The sequence below is a fragment of the Balearica regulorum genome, chromosome 13 (assembly GCF_011004875.1).
Source record: "Balearica regulorum gibbericeps isolate bBalReg1 chromosome 13, bBalReg1.pri, whole genome shotgun sequence".
NCBI classification, from domain to species: Eukaryota; Metazoa; Chordata; class Aves; order Gruiformes; family Gruidae; genus Balearica; species Balearica regulorum.
Genome location: NC_046196.1, coordinates 4132778 through 4151907, shown reverse-complemented (window position 1 = coordinate 4151907; position 19130 = coordinate 4132778). Strand labels below are relative to the sequence as shown.

Below are 19130 nucleotides of genomic sequence, written 5' to 3'. Positions count from 1 at the left end.
TCTTGATGTATTTTCCATCTGAAGGCATGTTCATGGATGCCTTGTGGTTAATTTGTGATCTTCTGTAAAGTACCATATGTGAAATATTCTGACTTTCATCGAATCTGAAATGAGAACCCTAAATCAGGCCTCCATTTCAGTAGTCTGCAGCAGGTTTCTTCAGCACCACCTTACTTTAGTCATTCCTGACTGAATTATGTGTGGAGACGCTGAGTTTAATTGTGTTATTCCTGGCAAAGAAGGAGAAAAAAAGCAGAGGAAAACTAGTTCTAACAATCCAATTTGTGAATTATAACTGTACACTCTAATCTAATCATGTTTCTCTTTCCCCAGATGTGGAGAATTTTAAGAGTGCCTCATTACCAACCACTAATTAAATCTAATGTGAAAGAAATGTTGGATGAAATCTTGCCAGCGTTAAAGTTTCTGGCAAAGCTCCCATTGACTTCAGCAGAACTTAAATTTTGCTCTTTGGGTTTTGGACTCTTCTGAAGATGATCGTTATAATTATTTATTATCCGGGATCTTCAGTTACAAGCTCAGGTCTCGTAGCAGTAGACAGGTAAAGTGGCTATTTGGTTTTTAGATCATTACACTCAATGTGACGAGCAGAAGAAGCTGTTGAATGAAACAGCTAGGCAAGGCGGAAAGAGGTGGGGAGAGGGAGCTGACCTTGAGACTAACAAAGTTTGTCGTAACAGTGAGTAGTTTATTAGAAAACATAACATAGTGCTTTCCTTTCACCGTGGGTAAAATGTTCAGAAGTGCCTGCCTATAACCAAATGATTTATTCCTGGGGCGAGCCAGCCCTCTTTGAAGAGAGAGTCTTTTAAGAATGTGTGTTTGGGTCTAATGAGAAGAATTATCAGTCCCAAATGAGAAGGTCTCAGCGGTTCATGTAAAAGCCAGACATCCTGGGCAATCCTGGCTGTAGGTGTTATCCACACATACGGATGTAACGACAGGAGTGGGGGCTCACGCAAGAGGGATCCGTAATAGCATCCAAAACGCATATGAGAGACATGTAAAGAATGTGGGGTCTGGCTTGAAGGGGATGATCTGCACAGGCATCTGTAAGAGCTGCTGCAATGTATGTGAAAATCCATTATACTGTTGTACTCAGATCTGTGGTATTTACAGCTGTGTCCCGGCTTGTTTTTAACTTTCCTAATTCCTTCCTAAAACTCATTTAAATTCCTCACTGGTTTGTTTTTCCCTTCCCTGTAGCACTCCTTGATCTATGTAGTTCAATTAAAAGGCAGCATGAGGGCAGTATCTACAAGAAGTTGTTTATTTCTGTACTTTGTTGCAAATAGAAGTTCTCTAAATGCTCGGCTTCCAAAGCAACATATTTTCCACTTCTTTTTATTTCTCTCTCCCCTAAGCTGCTAAAACCTTGCTTTAAAACTGCAGTGTGGATTAACAAACGCCTGCCTGTTGGTATAAACTGAATTTTCCATTAGTGACAACTCGCATGACGTGTCAGGCTAATAGGGCAGATACAGAGCGTATCAAATTTGGTTTCTTGATTTTCCACTTTGCTCACAGTAGCACTGCAACAAAGGAGATTTTTCTAGCTGTGTTTTACCTTTCTTTCTCATCAGCAGTTTTGGATTAGAAACCTTCTTGTTTCATGTGTAAGGTTCATTGCAGATGAAAAAAGGACATAATTAGGTCTCTGTCACCGCACCACAGTTGTTTGCCGCCTTTGTTGGGTTTTTGTGTGCAAGTTTCAATGTACTCCTATCAGCTGCTCCCATGAAGATCTCAGGCAGGGTCTCCTTCCAGGGTGATGAGGGAACCTAGGAGAATCAGAGGAGCATTAGTTTGAAGAGCAGATGTGTTACGCTAGGACTAACTTTAAGAATATTCTTGGAAAGTCCATACCGGCTCCAAGAATCTTGTAAGAGGGTATTTCCTTGGTGATGCTGGAAGTCAGACATCTCCTATCAGAAGGCTTCTCTGAGACTTAGTAAATATTTTGTTTTGCACGAGCTCTTTCTGAAGTGTTTTTCCTGTATTTTGTGTACATCATGGTTTTTTTCCCAATTATGTTTTAAATACAATTGAGTGCTTGCTTACGTCATCAGTTGGAGGAATATGTGTGCCCTTAACATGTAGTGCTTAGTCTGGCTAATTACAAACCTGTTCAGTAATCCCCTTTCCTTTGTACCGACTGTTTATATCTCTAAAGAAAGATTGCTTAACATGACAATGCCTGAAACACTCCACTGTGGAACATCACTGCGTGACCATTGCAAGAACAGTCCTTTCATTTCAACTGTAGTGTGACTGCTTCCTGAGGAAGGGTAACGGCTGTTGAAGAAACGTGTCCTAAGTGGGTTTTTTTTACGATACTGTGTTAACGCAGTAGCTGTGACTGCTATAGGTGTACTGCTTCTGGTTATCATTGAAATATGGATAGATGTTTCTTTTAGTGTAGGGGAGGCCATGCAATTTTCTGGGAGAAAGTCAGTAGTCTTAAGGAGTTCATACATCCAGCTGATGTTAAGACATCTCCTAATGTCTGTGTAGTGTCTTCTATTCTCAAATGGATATTCGGTGGTAAAAATGGCAGTACATCAATATCAGGTTATACATTTAGAAGAAGCAGTATGTGATAAAAATAAAAAATCCTATTGCCTTTCATCTGTCCCATTTTCCTCTGTAGAACATGTGGTTTCTGTCTCTGGAGACAAATATGAATCAGGAGTTGTCAATGGGATGTAAAAGTCAGTGGAAAGCTTTTAGCCGACATTAATCAATGCTGTAAAAGGCAGAAAAATAGGTGGTGTCGCAGGTACCTCATAGTGTCTGCACTGGCAAGTAGTGCAGCAAAACAGGAATCAATCTGTAGAGCTGAGTCGTGGCTAAGGACCCAGACGCTGCTGAGAACCCAGTCTCCACACTGTGGGACCATATGTGTCAACTGCCATTTGGAAGCAGGGGTTCTCAGGTAGCTCCTTAACCTCAGCTTGCATATCCAGATGTTTTCACAAGTCATTACATGGAGGCTGTATTCAAGCAGCAAAGACTGTACATCTTCTTCCTCCCATTAAGAAACTATGGTACGCATGAACACTGCAATATTTTCATTTTAAAAAATTCTTTATTTTGATTGGGACATCTGCATTCTTAAAAAAAAACAAAACAAGACACTCTTAAATGTCTCTGCAAAGACATCTCCCAGCCTAATTCTAAAGTGGGTCTGAGACCCCAGGCCAGTTCCCGTCTGCAGTGCTGTGCCACGCTTTCAGAAAGTGGACGATCCTTGCATTCTGGAGCAAGGCTGTTTATATTGTGACATTTTCTGCACAATAAAAACACTCATCTTTTCAAGTTAAATCAACAGTTGTAGCAAAATGGCTAACAGAATTGCAGTCAGATTCTCAATTGCCTTTAAAAGAAGAGAAAATGCTGTGACATTTGAGGATGACACAAACAACATCACTAGAATGAATTAAATGAATGTTATCTATTTTTCTGAGTGGCTTTTAGAGTCTTTAGAATGCTTTTTGGATTGTTACTACTGAGTAGTATTAACAAAGTACCAAACATCTATTTCTGTGTAATTCATCTTTTGCGATATTTGATAGTCCTGAAGTAATGGAAGAGTCAATTGTAACTGGAAATGGAAGAAATGAAGCATCAGAAAAGATAGAATGCTATCAAATAAGAAAGTAAACAAGTTTTGAAATTAGAAAATGTGTTTGCAGATTCCAGTAGCTTACTCAAACAAGTGTGATAATGCCGTGTGGGGTTACAAGAGATTTAACCATAGCTGTTAAGCTGCAAAGAGCTTGTGTAAATAGATTTAATTTAAAAAAAAAAAAAAATCAGACTTCACTCAAAATGAACACTTCCCTCTATAGTCATCCTCAAATGGCAAATTGCTCAAGGAAGTTTGAGCCCTGACTTCTAGTCCCCCACTACAGAAGCTTACGGTTTACACTTGCACAAAGGAAGCCTGGTTTTGAGTTTAAAGCTAGAATCTCAGAACAGGTGGATTTCAGGGAATTTAAGCATTTATTCTGAACTTTGTCTAGCAATCCAGGGTACTCTGAAAAGAAAGAGCAAAATATGTGTTTTAACTTACAAAAAGGATTAAAAGCTAGAGATGACATAAATCATGGATAATTGTTTTGAGGAAGAGTTCGATTCTCCAGACATCCTGTTCTCAATCTGCAGTGGCAGAGAGTTAAAGAATTGTAGTCATCACCTTTGACTAAAACGGACACACCAGCCCGTGCCCTTGTTCATTTGTCACACCGTGACACCACGGAGGTACCACAGCATCCACCGTCCCTTGGATGGTGTAGGCCACGTTTGTGTCTCTCTGGATGTGTCTTTCATGTGTTCACCAGCAATACGATCAGGAGCTCAAGCAGAGTCTGATGTGAAGATCCCGTCTCAGCTCGCTAATCCAAACTCCAACGGTCATTCTTGCCCCGTTTTATATACGATAGTATAATGCAACGCTTTTCAGCTGTTGATGAGGTCTCAGAAGTCGCTGAATGAAGTCCCAGTGAAGGACCAATTCCAGCCCTTACGATCAAGGCACAGGAGTCCCCAGAAAGAGCCTGTTTGTGGAATCGCTGCGTTACAATTAGCTCAGCACAAGCCTTCCATGAGGAATTACAGGACCTTATTTGCAGCATCTGTCGAAATAATTGCACCTCTCAGTGATTTTTATCCCTCTATTCCTTGTTTTAAGTATATTCATTAATTAAATGGCTCAGCTTATTTCAACATGGCCCTGAACTAAAATCAGCAGTACATCATACTCATTATCCTCTGAGCATATTGCTTTGAACTCACACTAATTAAAAGGCTTTCTGTCTGCTCATCCGCTTTCCTTGTGCCTTTCCTGTTTCTTCGCTCGTTCTTGTTACAGAGACGGTAGTATTAAGTTGAAAGGCTGAATGTTACCTGTTGAGTTGTAGGTGACAGGAAAGCACCAGGACACCGGAGGGTCAGAATCGCAGGGCTGTGGACACGCAGGGTGCCCAGAGGTTCGGGGGTTTTGGAAATAGGGGCGGTTTTCCTACTGGAGACAGAGGAATGGTACAGACCGGGGCGAGTTAGGGAACACAGGACTGGGGAACTGAGATACGAAATGAAGGCGTTGGGCTGGGAGGCAAGAAGGGATGGAGGGAGCGTGGAGGGCCAGTCCTCGTTGGAGGGGTGGTGTGGGGAGGGCCAGGGTGGGAAGGGGCACGGCTGTTGGCCCAGGGAGATGTAGGCACAGCAGGACAGCGGGACCTGCAAACGGCGCTTCTCTGGTGTAGAACTTCAGCCTGTGCTGCTCTGCAGCCATCTCTGCTGAAACCACTCAATGGGAAAAGGCAGAAGAACAAAATTGAAATCATCTGCAAAGAAGCAGTAACTGAGGGACGTTTCAATGCAGTAGTTTTAATGGCTTCCCATTTCCTGCTAGGGAAATGTGTAACTAATTATGTCTATGAAATTCATTTAACTCAAACAATAAAAAGTGCTTCATGTCATCAGAGGTATTTACTAAACATACGTTTTCCTGATGCGGGAGGGGAGACTTTGTAAATGAAACATGAAAGCTCCTGTTTATCACTTTTCTGGATTTCAGATAAAGCTGCTGTTGACACCGATTAGGACTAGTGGCATTGATTAGGATTAGTGTCTGCAACGCAGGGCTTCTTTGAGACTACGAAATAATACTTAATTTAAGGTGAGGACTCATGTTTAAAACTGGTCAAGGGAATAAATCTTGTACCTCCAATACCACATCTTGGATAAGTGTGTGCTTCCTTGCTCTGTTGCTTACTTGCATCTCAACGTACTGCAGGACCGAGTGGGAGGACAGCTGGGATTACCCAGTGCTGTAAAGCAAGTAATCTGTTACTTATTCCTGCAGTGACATTTCACTGAATACAAAATTACAGCAAAAAAACCCCTGTAGTATGAAGCCCTGGAAGTCTCAGAATAAACAGTCTCAACTGGAAATCTGAAAATTAGAGCAGAGTCTAGGATTAAGCAGGGAATGTCTCATTAAACACTCAGAACAAAAAGATCCCGCTCAGCTCTGTAAGCCAGGCTCAATTCTGGGTGCATCACACCCCCCCTGCACACAGTAAGCGCTGCTTCGCGGCTTTGAAGCCCCTTTGCAGCCAGAATAACTCACAGTATCATTTCTGTGCAGAGGAACCGCTGCCTCTCAGATCTTGTTTTACTTTGAACCAGCAGATGCTTCTGTGCCACTTGTTGCTCTCTAGCACTGATAATGCCAGCATGACCCATGCAAGGAAATAGTTGTGACTTTGCAGGAGGAGGCAGCTGTTTTCTACGGAGCCGGCAGAAAGCTGGGCACCGCCGGAGTTTGCCCTTAAGACAATCCCTGCCTTAGTACAAAGCCGAGGAACTTGCTCGGTGTCTCCTCACGTTGCAAAGGCAAGCGTGCCGAAAATTTGACACCTAGACTTCACTGCTGACCCACATCACGTACCTCCCGGCAAATCTCACCACGTACACTTCACTGCTGACCCACATCACGTACCTCCCGGCAAATCTCATCATGTCTAGTCATGCAGAGTGGCAGGGGACCCTTGAGCGTATGTTTTGCTTGGTCTGCCCATTTAGCTTCGGTGCTCGGCACTACCTGATTTATGTCTGGTTTTCCAGCAGAATCTGTTGTGTCTAATTGGAGATTATTCCAAGTGTCACAACGGTAGACCAAATCTGACAGTTCAGCTGAGCACTGAAGTAATGAGTTAAATAATGCACCTTGGAAAAGTTAATCCTTAAAAATCCGTTAGACATATCTTGTTTTCCAGGTCAAAGCAGAACTATATTTAACCTTTTAGAGGAATTCAAGGATTTGGGGATGGGGGACAAACAGAGGACAGAGCAGTTACTCTGTGAAGCGTACAATCTCATCTCAGGGTGCACAACAGACTTGCTCCTACTGTGGAAGATGGAACAAAAATTGGATTTTGTTTCACTTCTCCCGGATCTTGTCCCTGCAGATGACAGCCAGACACAGAAATAAAACAAAGTACCATATTGAAGAGATACTAAATCCTGCTGCCAACAATTGGCTTCATTTTTCTAGTTATTGATTGCTGTCGAGGTCTTGTCTGGGGAAGGATACAGAATCCTGGTTTATGACAGCTCGCAGAAATACCAAACCTCCACGTTCTTGCCCTGAGCACATTTCTATTTTGCCGCTTAAATTCCCCGAAAAATGCTGTTGCTTTATTCCCTAGATCAAGTGGTCCAGGTAGGCACAAAGTTACAGCCTATCTCCTCTGGGACAAGAAGGGAGGCTGATGGTCCTGTCCTCTGAAGTTACGTTACTGAGAGCGCGTGTCTGGGAGGCACAATGCAGCATCTCACATGCCTACAGCAGAGACACTCCAAACAGATCAGAAGCCTCAAAGCCAGCTTTTTTTCTTTACTCTTTGATTTCAACAGCAACCTCAGAGAGCCACACAACTTGTCACCTAATTCCCTAAGCCCTTTGGATTGTCCTAAGCCATATATGCCATATAGATGTTGTGACTACAAAAGCCATCCCAACCTCTCCCATCTGGAATCACTTCTGCCTAACCATTTCTCCCAGGAGGCTAAAATAACTCATTTTCTCCAAGGAGGTGACAGCAGTTGGCAGCAAACTACTCAGGCCAGTAGCTGTAGCAGTTTTAGGGGGGGGGGTGTCCGAAGCCGTCACAAGATAGCAACAAAATTCCTGCATTCCCCAGTCCTCACTGCTAGCCAACAGGCAGGGTCTCTTTACCAAACGTAGGGAATCTTTCATAGATTGAAATCCCATTCGTTATTTTCTTAACATTTGTTCCATTTTTCTTCATCTGTTTCACACATGGAGACACATGCTGGCCCAGTGTACAACTCTTTCTTTGATCTGTGCACCAGAAAATCTGTATCAAGTCAGCTGCGCATTTCTAAGGAGATTAAATTTGCCCTTGTGGTTCATCTGAAGCCTGGCAGATCTCCTTTGTGCGCTTTGTGGTCCAAGATCCCAAACCAGCAAAACCCTACAACCCATCTGTAAATTTAACCATACGAGCCCTCCTTCTATCGGACTTACTCGTTTAAGGTTAAGTATATGCTTCAAGCCTTGTGCAAACCAAATGCACCGCTTTTATACATTTCTGAGTGACCTTCACCTGAAGATTACTGAAATGCTCTGGGCTTGTAATTTGGTTTGGGTTTTTGGGGGGAGACTGCTTTAGAAAAGTGACAAAAGCCTACAGTCTTCACATGAAGAGCTGGAAGCCCTTTGTGTGATGGAGACATAGGGACCTAAGGTGGGACAGTAGTTCTAAAGGCAAGAAAAGGACATAGCTAAGAGTTTTTGAGAAAGTTGTAAGAAATTGCGTGTGGCAGAGTATCTCCTCTTTGGCTCCATGAGGTTACAGGTTCATTTTCTCATTCCATGGCTCAGCCTAAGGTCAAGGGAAGATATGTAGCCAAGACAGGGACCTGAGGTGCAGAAAAGTGCGAGGACTTGAGGGAGGATGTTACCGAGGGTTGAAGTGACGTGGAACTTGTGGTTGCAAGCAAAACAAACTGGTTTTACCAACAGTAATTGGAGAAGGTCCATTTTGGGGATCTAACACCTACCCCCAGGTTCCAGGAATCAGCTTTAGAACAAAACCAACTTTTGACAGAGGTGAAGGTTCTGACCCGACTCTAGGTCTACTAGGTTCATCTCCCTCCCGTAATTAACAACAGAAATGCAGTGTTCTCTTCCAGATCTGAGTTATTTGCCCACATGGCAAGGAGAAGAACTAGAGACACCATGTAACATTACCATCCAGCAGTCAACATCATAAGACCGTGTTTGTCAACCAATTTGTCCAAACTTTTTCTTGATTGCAAAACAAAGCTGAAAGGTCGTCATGCCCGGTGAAATTGATGTCTTGGTACATTTTTATCAAAATGCCTTTTTTGCTTTGGGTTGCTATATTTAGCCAAGCATATCCTGCAAGCTATATATGAGTGTCATTCGCAGTGGAAAATAGTCTTCTGAGGTCAGCAGCCTAGCACAGAAAGGAACCACCCTCAAAAGTATTCTTCTGGACTGTGCACATCCTCTCTCATCAATGGAAATGTTCCAATTTTGGTGCAAATCATTTATCTGGTAAATGGCAAATGTCAAGGTAAAATATTATGAAAGGAGTAGGAGCAAGAGGAAACTGTGCCTAGTTTTCCTCTCCTTTTGCACTGTTTTGTAGCCTTTTCGAAAGCCGAAAGTTTTTCCAAAATGTGTTTCCTCTGAATAAACTGCATGTTTATTTATGGTTTCTGATGAGAATCTAAGCTACTGATAGCATTGATTTGCATATTTATTTGTTTTTTTGCAAGAAAAATAGAGAGCCGTTGCTTGTGTGAATCTGAAATCTATTACAAGCGTCCCAATTCTTGACTAGGAGGAGTTCAGTGAAATACTTTATCTGAAAAACGAATTGCTCCTTTTAATCTTTTCAACATGCCAGGAAAAAAATAAAAAAAAGACAAAAGAAGAAAAAAAAAAAAGCAAAATGAAATGAAAAGCAACAAACCACTGGGTTTGATTCAACTGGGACTGAGAGAAGTCTAAACTGATGGGGAAAAAGTCCTGGCTGGTGTTATTTGTGGGATCTGCAACCTGGGAAAGCTGAGGGAGATAATCTCAAGGGGACATCTTTGATTTAGGTCCTAGTTCTGAGGGGATAAAGGGATCTCTCTGCTAATATAAAGTTAGGAATGAGCAGGGATTTTATATCATTTTGATGATATTGATAAAGCCATTTTGACCTTTTTGTGCCAGTGACTTTAATTGCTGGAGTAAGACAGCCAGAGGGCTATGCTAACGCAATGCCTTCAACATCGATCCAACCCTGATGCTTCAAAACCCCGGTCTAACCTCCTCATCATCTCCTGTGTCTGCACTGCCATATTTATTCACTGCACAGAAGTAAGTGGCACTGTAGCTCTGAGGAATCAGGAGATTTGTGCTTGCTGCCATCGAGACTACATTTGGTATTTAATCTTCAGCCCGTAAAAGTTGCAACCCGTGCTTCTAAAATACACTCGCAGAAGCTGAACTGATCGAGCCATCGCTGCTGCACATAGCTAGAAAGGAAGAGAGGCGAGTTGCTGTGTTTTTTCAGGCCTTCCTCATAAATAGCCTTTGCTTTGATGTTTCAGATGACCTTAACATCGATCAACAGTTACAGCCCTCAATAGCTTATTCGGTAAGCTGATGTTTGTAAATAAAGTGGAGATTTTAATCCACCGTAGCAAAAGGTCAGTTTGAAAGGAGGAATGATTTACACATGGGTCCCGTCTCCGGTCTCACAGAAGAACTGGGAAGCCCCTCACGCTGTAAAAGTCACAAGTATTTTTTTGCACAAAATCAGAAAAAATGGAATTTAATTAGATTGTGGAATATTACTGTGATATCAAGGAAGCAATGGTGGGGAGGAATTTCTGGCAATTTGAGTTTTCTTTTTAGTACAACATCTTTTGTAAACCACTCCCACGGCCTTTATTCGCAAACCTTTAAAACTCTGGGAGCCCTCCTCATCCCCAAACATCTCTGCCATTGCTCTTGATGACCTCCACGTGGGAGCTCGCTCCTGCACTGAAATACCATTCTTCCTCAATGATTCCCTGCCCGAGGTGGAGGTCACGGCAGGGGCCCCACGGGGAGAGGTGCTTCCAGCAGCTGCCTTTTCTTTCCCTGAGCCACGAGCTCTTTGCTGACAGTTTTCTAGCTTTTGTGATCTCTGGAATTCATCACTTTCAGCAAAAAAACAGCATCTGTGCAGGAAACGTCCTTGGTAGCTCAGCCTGGAAGGGCTGTGTACACATAAACCACGGATAACGGCAGTAAGCAACCCAGAGCTTTCCTCCAGGTCTAGCACTGATGACGGGAAAGGGAAGTCTCCCATAAATTACCGTTGTGCTTTGAAAAGTTTGTAAGCAAACAGCCATGAACCTCCTTTGCTCTTCACGAGGACTTGCTTGCGCAGTGTGCCCGATAGCGGCCGTGTGGGGAGCGCAGCCCTCAAGCACTGGACGATGCCCACGTTCAAGGTCTTCCATGAGCGCCACCGCTACGGGGCAAACAGATGTCTCCCCAAGAACAAATACTGTGAGGAAAAAGGAAACGGCAAGCTTTCTTAAACCGGGCTGATTAAGAAAGAGGTCTACAGTTTGCAAGAAGCTGGTCTGTGAAGATGAGCAGTGAGCCCAGTGTTTTGCTGGCAAATTCAGAAATGTTTGCGTTGGTTTGCAGAGCAGCGCGGGCCAGCTGAAGGAGCACCGGGCATGCCAGTGGCATCTGTCGGTATGGCTGGCCTCACTACCGTGAGGTTTATGCCGATTATGTCTCTTCCAACTCTGAGTGGCCATAATGTCCTCGAAGCCCATGCAACTGCTGATGCAATGCATACCCAGCACTGCCCCATTGTTTCCTCCTTCCTGTATGTGTGTCAGCAACCGTTTCAGGCCTGGCTGTGAGGGGCGAGGAGCGGCACAGAGTTGTCTTACTCCCACAGCCTCCTGCAAACGTGATTTAGCCAGCTCTGAAGCATGGGGACTGGAAGGATGGCTCCACACCACACTGCCTGCGTGGAAGTTACAACACATCCCCGCAGCTCTCTTCGCTGTCAAAGAGGAAAATGCTCTAGCGCTGGCTGTTAGGTCCATTTAAAAAAAAATAAATCATTATTTTAAGCAGTGGTTATTTCATTACTGTGGTAAAAGAGATTGTGGCCATTTAAAGGACCATGATAGAGTCTGTAATATAATTAGATGATCCTGAAAAAGCAATACTGGAATTCAATCACTCTGAGCAATCCACATGCGCTTCCTGAAGGTAATCAATCCCTGTGTCAAAGGAAGCCTATTGTTCTCGTCCCCCAGGGTCTCCTTCCCCTACAATGTACAAAGGGCTTTTTTGTCAGGACCAACAAAAGCTACTTCCCCAGGGTAGCTCAAGATAAGAAAACAATGCCTGGACTACCCAAACAATTTGTCTTTCTTTAGGCACTTTGCTTTTCTCTTTCTAGGTTTCACTGTTTCCCTGTTTTGGAGATTGCCGACATACAACTGATGATACTTTCCCTGGGGTAATGCTCTGTTATCTTTACACCAGTGTAAAACTGAAAATCAGTGAAAATCATTCTGCGTTCGGAACAGGGTACTGATGGGCAGCATGTGCATCCCTAACTCCGTGGCTCACACAGAACTGATAAAAAGCTATTAAACATATAAGCCAGCAGCCAAGCTCCTCCTTTGGTGACCCTAATGTAGAATTAGGCTTTTTATTGTCCCTTCCCACCTGGGTACTCTGAGATTTCATTTGTAAACACTGGCCCAGGACTCGGCATTCATTCATTAACGCTACCAAGAACGTTCTGTTTTGTAACCAGAAAACTGAGTTACCTTCTCTACTTAATTTTACTAATTTCCACCTTTTGGCTAAGAAATTGAATTATCCAGGTTGGTTTTCTTTTTCCACTGTGTAATAATGCACAACTCTTCTGTGTTAAAATATAGATGATGTCCTTCCACCAGGTAAATTCCACCTAATTCATACCTGTCCAAGCTTGTTGAGGTTAATAGAAGTTACGCTAGTGAAACTGAAGCCAAAATTGAGTCAGTATCTATCTTCTGTGGAAGGCCTCCAGGGCTCAGATGACCTGGGAGAAGTAAAATGAAGTGTCTGACTCAATGAAGCTACCATTAGCTAATGGTTCTCGATTGCAATTGATGCAGTTTTTCTAAAGGGAAAACTTTCCTTAAGAATCACATCTCCTCAGCAGCGGTGGGAACCCCAGTCGGCACCTCCATAAACATGCGCTGCCACAGCAGTCGGGAGAGATTAACGGCATTTCCCCAAGGCTTCCCAGTGGAATCAATGCTTGCTGATCTTTAGAAAATTACACTAACGAGCTCCAGGCCTGAAATGCAGGAGTTCGGGCGCACCAGTCTCTGAAATCACTCACAGGCCATTAATGAACCAAGGCTTTAACGAACCAGAAAATCTCTACTAAGCAGAAGCCAGAGGGATGCTTTAAGGTTCCCACCTCTCCTAAGCTGGTCTTATGACAGACAATCAACTCTGACAGCAAAAATGCTGCTTTTGGGACCGATCCAATCTGGGCAGTAGCCCCAGCTCCTCACAGGTATTTAGGCTTTGAAGTCCATGCAAGTGATGATCAGCGGCTCTTGAGAAACCCTGAACTCCAAAATCCTCGACTGACCAGTTCAGAGAAGACTGCTGGTTGTTGTGCTATAGTTGCTGTGTGTAGTTTCAGGAAAAAACCTTTTTTATCCTCTTTCAAACCACCAGGCAGAACTAAAAGGTGTAGCTGGCCAAAATGCAATTGCTAGAGAGACTGGCAATTTGAATGAAATCTTGCTATAGTCTGCATTAAAAAAAAAAAAAAGGCTTTTTTTTTTCTATCAGTCATAAAATCTACTTATTTCCTGAGCAATGTTCTAATTTGCTTGATGATTATGAGATATATTGCCTGTTTTCTACTCTGTTTGCTATTGGACAGTCTGCAAGGTTGTCTAATCTCTAAAAGAAATAAGCATCTGTTTCCTTCATGGTCTATGTCTGATTTAAGGTAATTATGCTCCTGTTATACTCCTACGCAACATATCCTAGAGAAAATAAGAACAACCGATGTTGATTTTTTTTTTTTTCTCGAAAGATATTTTAACTTGTAGTCCAACAGAAACACATATTGGATCTTTAAAAGAAACAGCCTGCAAACTTTTGTCCCCAATCTGGGGAACTCTTCGGTGAGCCAGGTCCATGTCATTGCCATGGAGCAGGTGCTGATGTTTTTCCATAATTAGCACCCAAGGGGCTCCTGCCTTTAAAGTTCTCATGACTGGCACATCCCTGTCCATCCTGATGAACCAGCAATTTGAGCCACCCAGGGCTATGAAGGTAGAAATGCGAAAGCTGTTTTTTTCAAGGGAGGGGAGAAAGAGTGACGAAAAAGCAGAAGGAAAGAGCAAAATGTTGGGAAAAGGACAGAGAGCAGGAGGCACAGTCTTGGAGCTAATCACATCACCCTGTGGAGGCAGGCGAGGTATTTTCTCTCTCTCTCATGTATTTTGAAACACTGACTGCAGTTCCCCGCATGTGTTGTCACTGACGGTGAATGGCCCATCAGGGGTTTTTGCAGAGCAGCAACAGGCAGCCTACCCTGTCTCCTTATCAAGAAAGCCACAAGAATCTGCATCTTTATGTGTGGTCCTTATATTTGCAGTAATTAAAAAAAAAAAATAATGTAACATCTTTATGTTTGTTCTTTGGGGTCAAGTATTTGGCTTTCGAATCCCTAGGGGTCAGTTCCTCCAAACCAAAAGGCACTCTATCTCTGCTGCCCTGAGGTGGACTCTCAGTTCCGTTTTTGTTCTCAGATGTGGGGCTTTCGTCATTATCAGCAGCCATTGTTTCCATTCTGCAAACCCTGGCATTTAAAAAGCTCAAATAAAGCAACTTTCCCATTCAGACAAAAACAACCAGACATGCATCTTAAGGATTTCTGTTTTCCAGAGCTCCTTAACCTCTGTGACCTCACTTCTCTGATTTTAATAAGAAATTTCTTGTCTTTTTTTTTTTTTTTTTTTCTTTTATATTGCTGATTCTGACATGGGGAAAGGGTAAGTATTGACTTAAATTTGGCTCCGAATTAAAAATGTTGCAGAACCAGCATTTTTTTAATGCAGCCTTTGAACAACTGGAATGTTTCCTTGCATAAAATCCTCAATGAAAACTATGTCTGAAGCCAGTATTTCCCCCCTGCAGAGTGTGAAACCCACAGATTTCAGCACAGATGCTGCAAACCCTGTGCTATGAGAATCAATAGCAATTTTGCTTGCAATAGGAACAGGATTTTGCCTTAAAATACAGTGTTCACAGAGAAGTTTACCCCAGCTGAGGATCTGCTACTAAGAGGGAAATTTAAAGCAGGAAGGATATAACTTGAAACCTTGCCACTTGAAAAAATAAATTAGAAATAGTTTCAGGTTCTTCTTCCCATATTCCTGCCTTATAGGGTCGGGGTTTTTCTCTGTTGTTTTCTGCAACGTGCACCCAAACAGCAGGGATAGTCAGTCATAAATGAGAATTAATCCCAAAATATTCCCCATGTATGAAGCAGGAGGCCAAGCACAGATGATTGAATGTGGAGCCCTCTCATGACATTTGGTTTCTATAAACTAGAATTTCACTCATACTCTGCTGTAAACCCTTATTCCCTATCCCGGGTGGGATGGGGTGGGATTGTGTTACATTTCAGAGTGCCCTGACCCAGAGAAGCCCCCGGAGCCTGTAAACACAACCCCTGCTCATCCCTGCCTCTTGGAAACACTCATCTGCTGTCAACACTGCTCTGCTGTCAACCGTCACTGCTCTTCTAGCCTTTCACTGTTCCCTTTCTGCCAGTCCGTGACCCCACCAAGGGTCAAAACTTGCAGACCAGGGAACACAGGATAATTGCAATTCCAAGTGTTAATTGTACTTTGGGGTGGGGACCATCATTGTGTTCATTTTGTACAGTGGCTGGAACAACAAAGTCTTGCTCGGCAATGAGACCTCCCCAGTATTACACTCGTACTTGCAATGTCAGCAGATAAAACATTTTTTACAGGGACACATTTTGGGGTGTACCTTGGCAGTGCCATCCATGAATTCTCAAGACCCGGGCTGACTGAAACATAAAAACCATCTGCTTTGGTTTGAATTGTTCACAGTAATGTTTTTCCTTGCCTCATTCCAGACCTAGTCGTAAAACCCTCTCTTAGTTTTTCTTCTTTCCTTAAGTAGGAGTTTCATCTCCTCTGAGGAATAGCTACGGATTCCAGGATTTGCCCTCGTCTCCTGACCTTGGGCTCCCACTGCCTCCTGGCATGGTGGGAGGGAGGCAGCACGCACCATACAAGGACAAACAGCGGCAGCAATGGGGCCGATCCACCCCCACTTCGTTCGATGGAAAGGCTCCAGCTGGCTCCAGTGGGAGCTGGATCGGTCCCATACTGGGAAGGGTAATGATCTGGCCATTTAGCCTGGCATTTGTTAGACCAGAGCAGCAGCAGACATGCAGACATTACTCATGTCCCGAGATATGCAGGGCAAGGGCCAAGATTTCTTGTGGATCTGCAGGCTCAGTGGGGCTCCGTGGGGCCCTTTCCACATCTTGGTGGTTTTGCCAGTAACCCCTCATCTTCGGGGCAGTGCAGCAGGGCACTGGCTCGTCTCTGATCGGCGAGCCCCTCTCCATGGTGACCCCAAACCTCCGATCTGGAAGGAGCTAGTTTACAAAGCTCTCAATCAAAAACATGCTGCTCATGTTTCAGAGAAACCTGAAATTATTCTCTACATCTGTTCTCCACTGACTATGGAAATGTAAACCACTTTGAGCTAGGATATAATGAGGAGAAGGTGAGACCAGCTGAAATGTCTCTCGATGAAACTGGTTGGCACGCTCTCAGCCTTTCTATTTGAAATTCCCATTCCAGGCACAGTTGAAGTCCATAGGATTTTTTTTTTTTTTTTCTGAAAACTTGAAAACTGATGAAATATATTGGCATTTGGGTTTGTGATATACCTGGCAAAAAGATTGTTATTAAGAGTGAGTATTACTACCTAAAGTATACATGATTAGGTGGTCACTTTATAAGTAGTGACAGCTTACAATAATTACTCCCCTTTTGGGGGGAAAAGCCATTAGTTATTCCTGTGTCGAAGATGTTTTTTCCATGTTTCCAGAAGCTGCTTTGTTTAATGAATCACTGCCCCAGTAGATGTATTGTGTCTAATGCGTTTGCTTATGCATTCCTGAGACTTCGCGATTGTCCCAGCAGCCGCTTGGAAGTTGCTGACTGCGACTCTCACTAACGGGCTGATCTTGCAAATATTCGCTTGAAGGAAGTTGCTTATATTCTCAGTTACTATCTGTTCTAATCTCTTAGCAAACGACTACTTGCAAAGCAATCGGGATGATGCCGTGTTACATGTAATTATAAATCTAAGATGGTGTAGAGGAGGGAGAGCGGCACGCTTTCTTCCTAAGGGAGAGAGGAAGACTGTAGGAGCTTGGCTGCTGTGCCAGGTCACGTGTGACTTGTGTGTAAGTTATGGAATTTCTGACCTAAATTCCAATGTTTTCTCATGGTTATGATGGTGCTATAGCATAGACTGCAGGAGTGGTTTATTAGTCTTCATTCTCCCTTAATTTGAGTAGCTTCCTTCTATTGATTCAAACAACATTTAAATTTGTTTTCCTTGATAGTTCTCTGAGAATGAGGAGTTGCTTTGTAATAATTTACAATTATTGTATATAAGCTGATTATTGAGATGTTTAAATATGCCAGTTTAGGTTAATAACAGCAGTGTGAAAAACTGCCTGTACAGGAATTCAAGGGCACAGCTCCAAACAAGACCTCTCCTTGAGGCAGCTCAGCAAGGAATCCTAACCTATGAGTTGGGAAGATCCTACTTCAGCCGAGTTTTGCAGCTTGTTTTGTCAACGTTGACACAGAATTGATGCCAGAGAATGAAGGGTCCTCTGCTCAAGCAATTGTTGGGAAGATGTTTGAAGGAAGTAGAGAGCTGCCTTGACATTTCTAGAAGCATCACTATCCAGTGATCCAGCTGGTAATTGTCCGATAAATAGCTATGCAGAGGGTGCTAATTGTTACTCACCCTTTAGAACCTTATGTTCGAATTTAATGATACTTTGATTTGCAAAGGTTGCCTTGAACTTATGGCTGGCAACAAGCTCCCAAAGGAGAGAGCTAAAGGAATGGGAACCTAGGTGGAGCTAGATAGGTTTTCTACAAAGCTAATTTGGGACAAGTGTGATTTCACCCCTTGAGACAAAGACAGGAGGCCTCACATCTGAGGGGCATGCATCCAGAGACAGAGACACATCTAACACTTCCGCTATTACATTTCAGTTAAGAGTCTGGAAAAGCTCAACTGTAAATGCCATAACTTTTCAGTCACAGTCTGAAACAGCTGTTTAAGTCTGCACAGAAAAGTAAATCTGCCCTGCTGCAAACAGCATGTCCTGGGTTTCTTTGGCAGTGGTGTTGAGTTAATTGAGACAGAAAGTTTGTAATAACTGCAGGTTCTGCTGAAATGAAGCCCTAGATGAAAGAAGTTGTACGGCATTTGTCTCTGTTACCTTGTCACGAGAAGGATTTTCCCTCTACGTATGCATACATGCTCAGCAAAATACGAAAACCCCAGTGCCTGAGAAACCTCAAGCAGGCGCATTGCTTCAACACTGACTTTCAACATTGCAATGTATCCTTCTTACAAGGACCTTTCCCCTACCTACAGCTGTTCCAAGGAGCCAAGGGAAGTGACCTTCAGCCATCAGCTGAATTAGCCTTGCTGTTTTGTCTCTGAAGGACTTGATGGAATAAGAAATGCTTTGAATCCTCTAGTCCAGCTACTGAGTCTCCACTTACTCCCAACACATGGACTTTAGTCACTCCTTCGACACAAAGTCTGAAGGGAAAAAATGTACAGAGGAAGAGGCTTTCCCTCTGGGTGGAGGAGATGAAGTTCAGAGCACCGAAATGTATGTGGACAATAAAGACATTGGTATTTAACCGCACAAGAAGCTATGATTAAATTAATCCACCATTCTCCTTTTTTGCAGCTCTTTGGGGGAATTAGATCAAGAAAGTAACAAAAGAATGCCACAGTCTGCCAATAATGTAATTAAAGAATCAAGCCTCATCTGAGCTTTCTCTTGCCAAAGAGCTTGCTGGATGTAAGTTGGAAAAAAAATCAAATTCAAGACTTTAAAGAGAAGATGGAGAGATATTTTGAAAAAGTATTTGAATATTCAGCTATTCACTTCCTCCAGATCCCTTAACACTCTCAGAATGCAGAAAACATGAATGATGAAATAATGCAGCTACTTGGGGAAGACTAGGCAGAAAAAAGTGATTTGTTAGGGCTGGTTACACTCAAGAATAGGTTAATGGCTTTGAAAGACAGATAGATTTGGAAGGGGATCTGGAACTCATGCCAAATCAACTGCAAATGTTTATCCCATGCTATGAAAGTGTGCTAAAAGAATGGTCCAAACAAACCAGATGTTCTA

General features: G+C 43.0%; 1 long non-coding RNA gene across 1 annotated transcript; it reads left to right on the top strand.

Annotated features, from left to right (window-relative positions):
- The first annotated feature begins 381 nt into the window (after positions 1 to 381).
- LOC142603662 (uncharacterized) lies at positions 382 to 4067 on the top strand. The gene is made up of 2 exons (XR_012837551.1): positions 382 to 562; positions 2195 to 4067. It is a non-coding gene; the product is annotated as an uncharacterized LOC142603662 (long non-coding RNA).
- The last annotated feature ends 15063 nt before the right edge of the window (positions 4068 to 19130 follow it).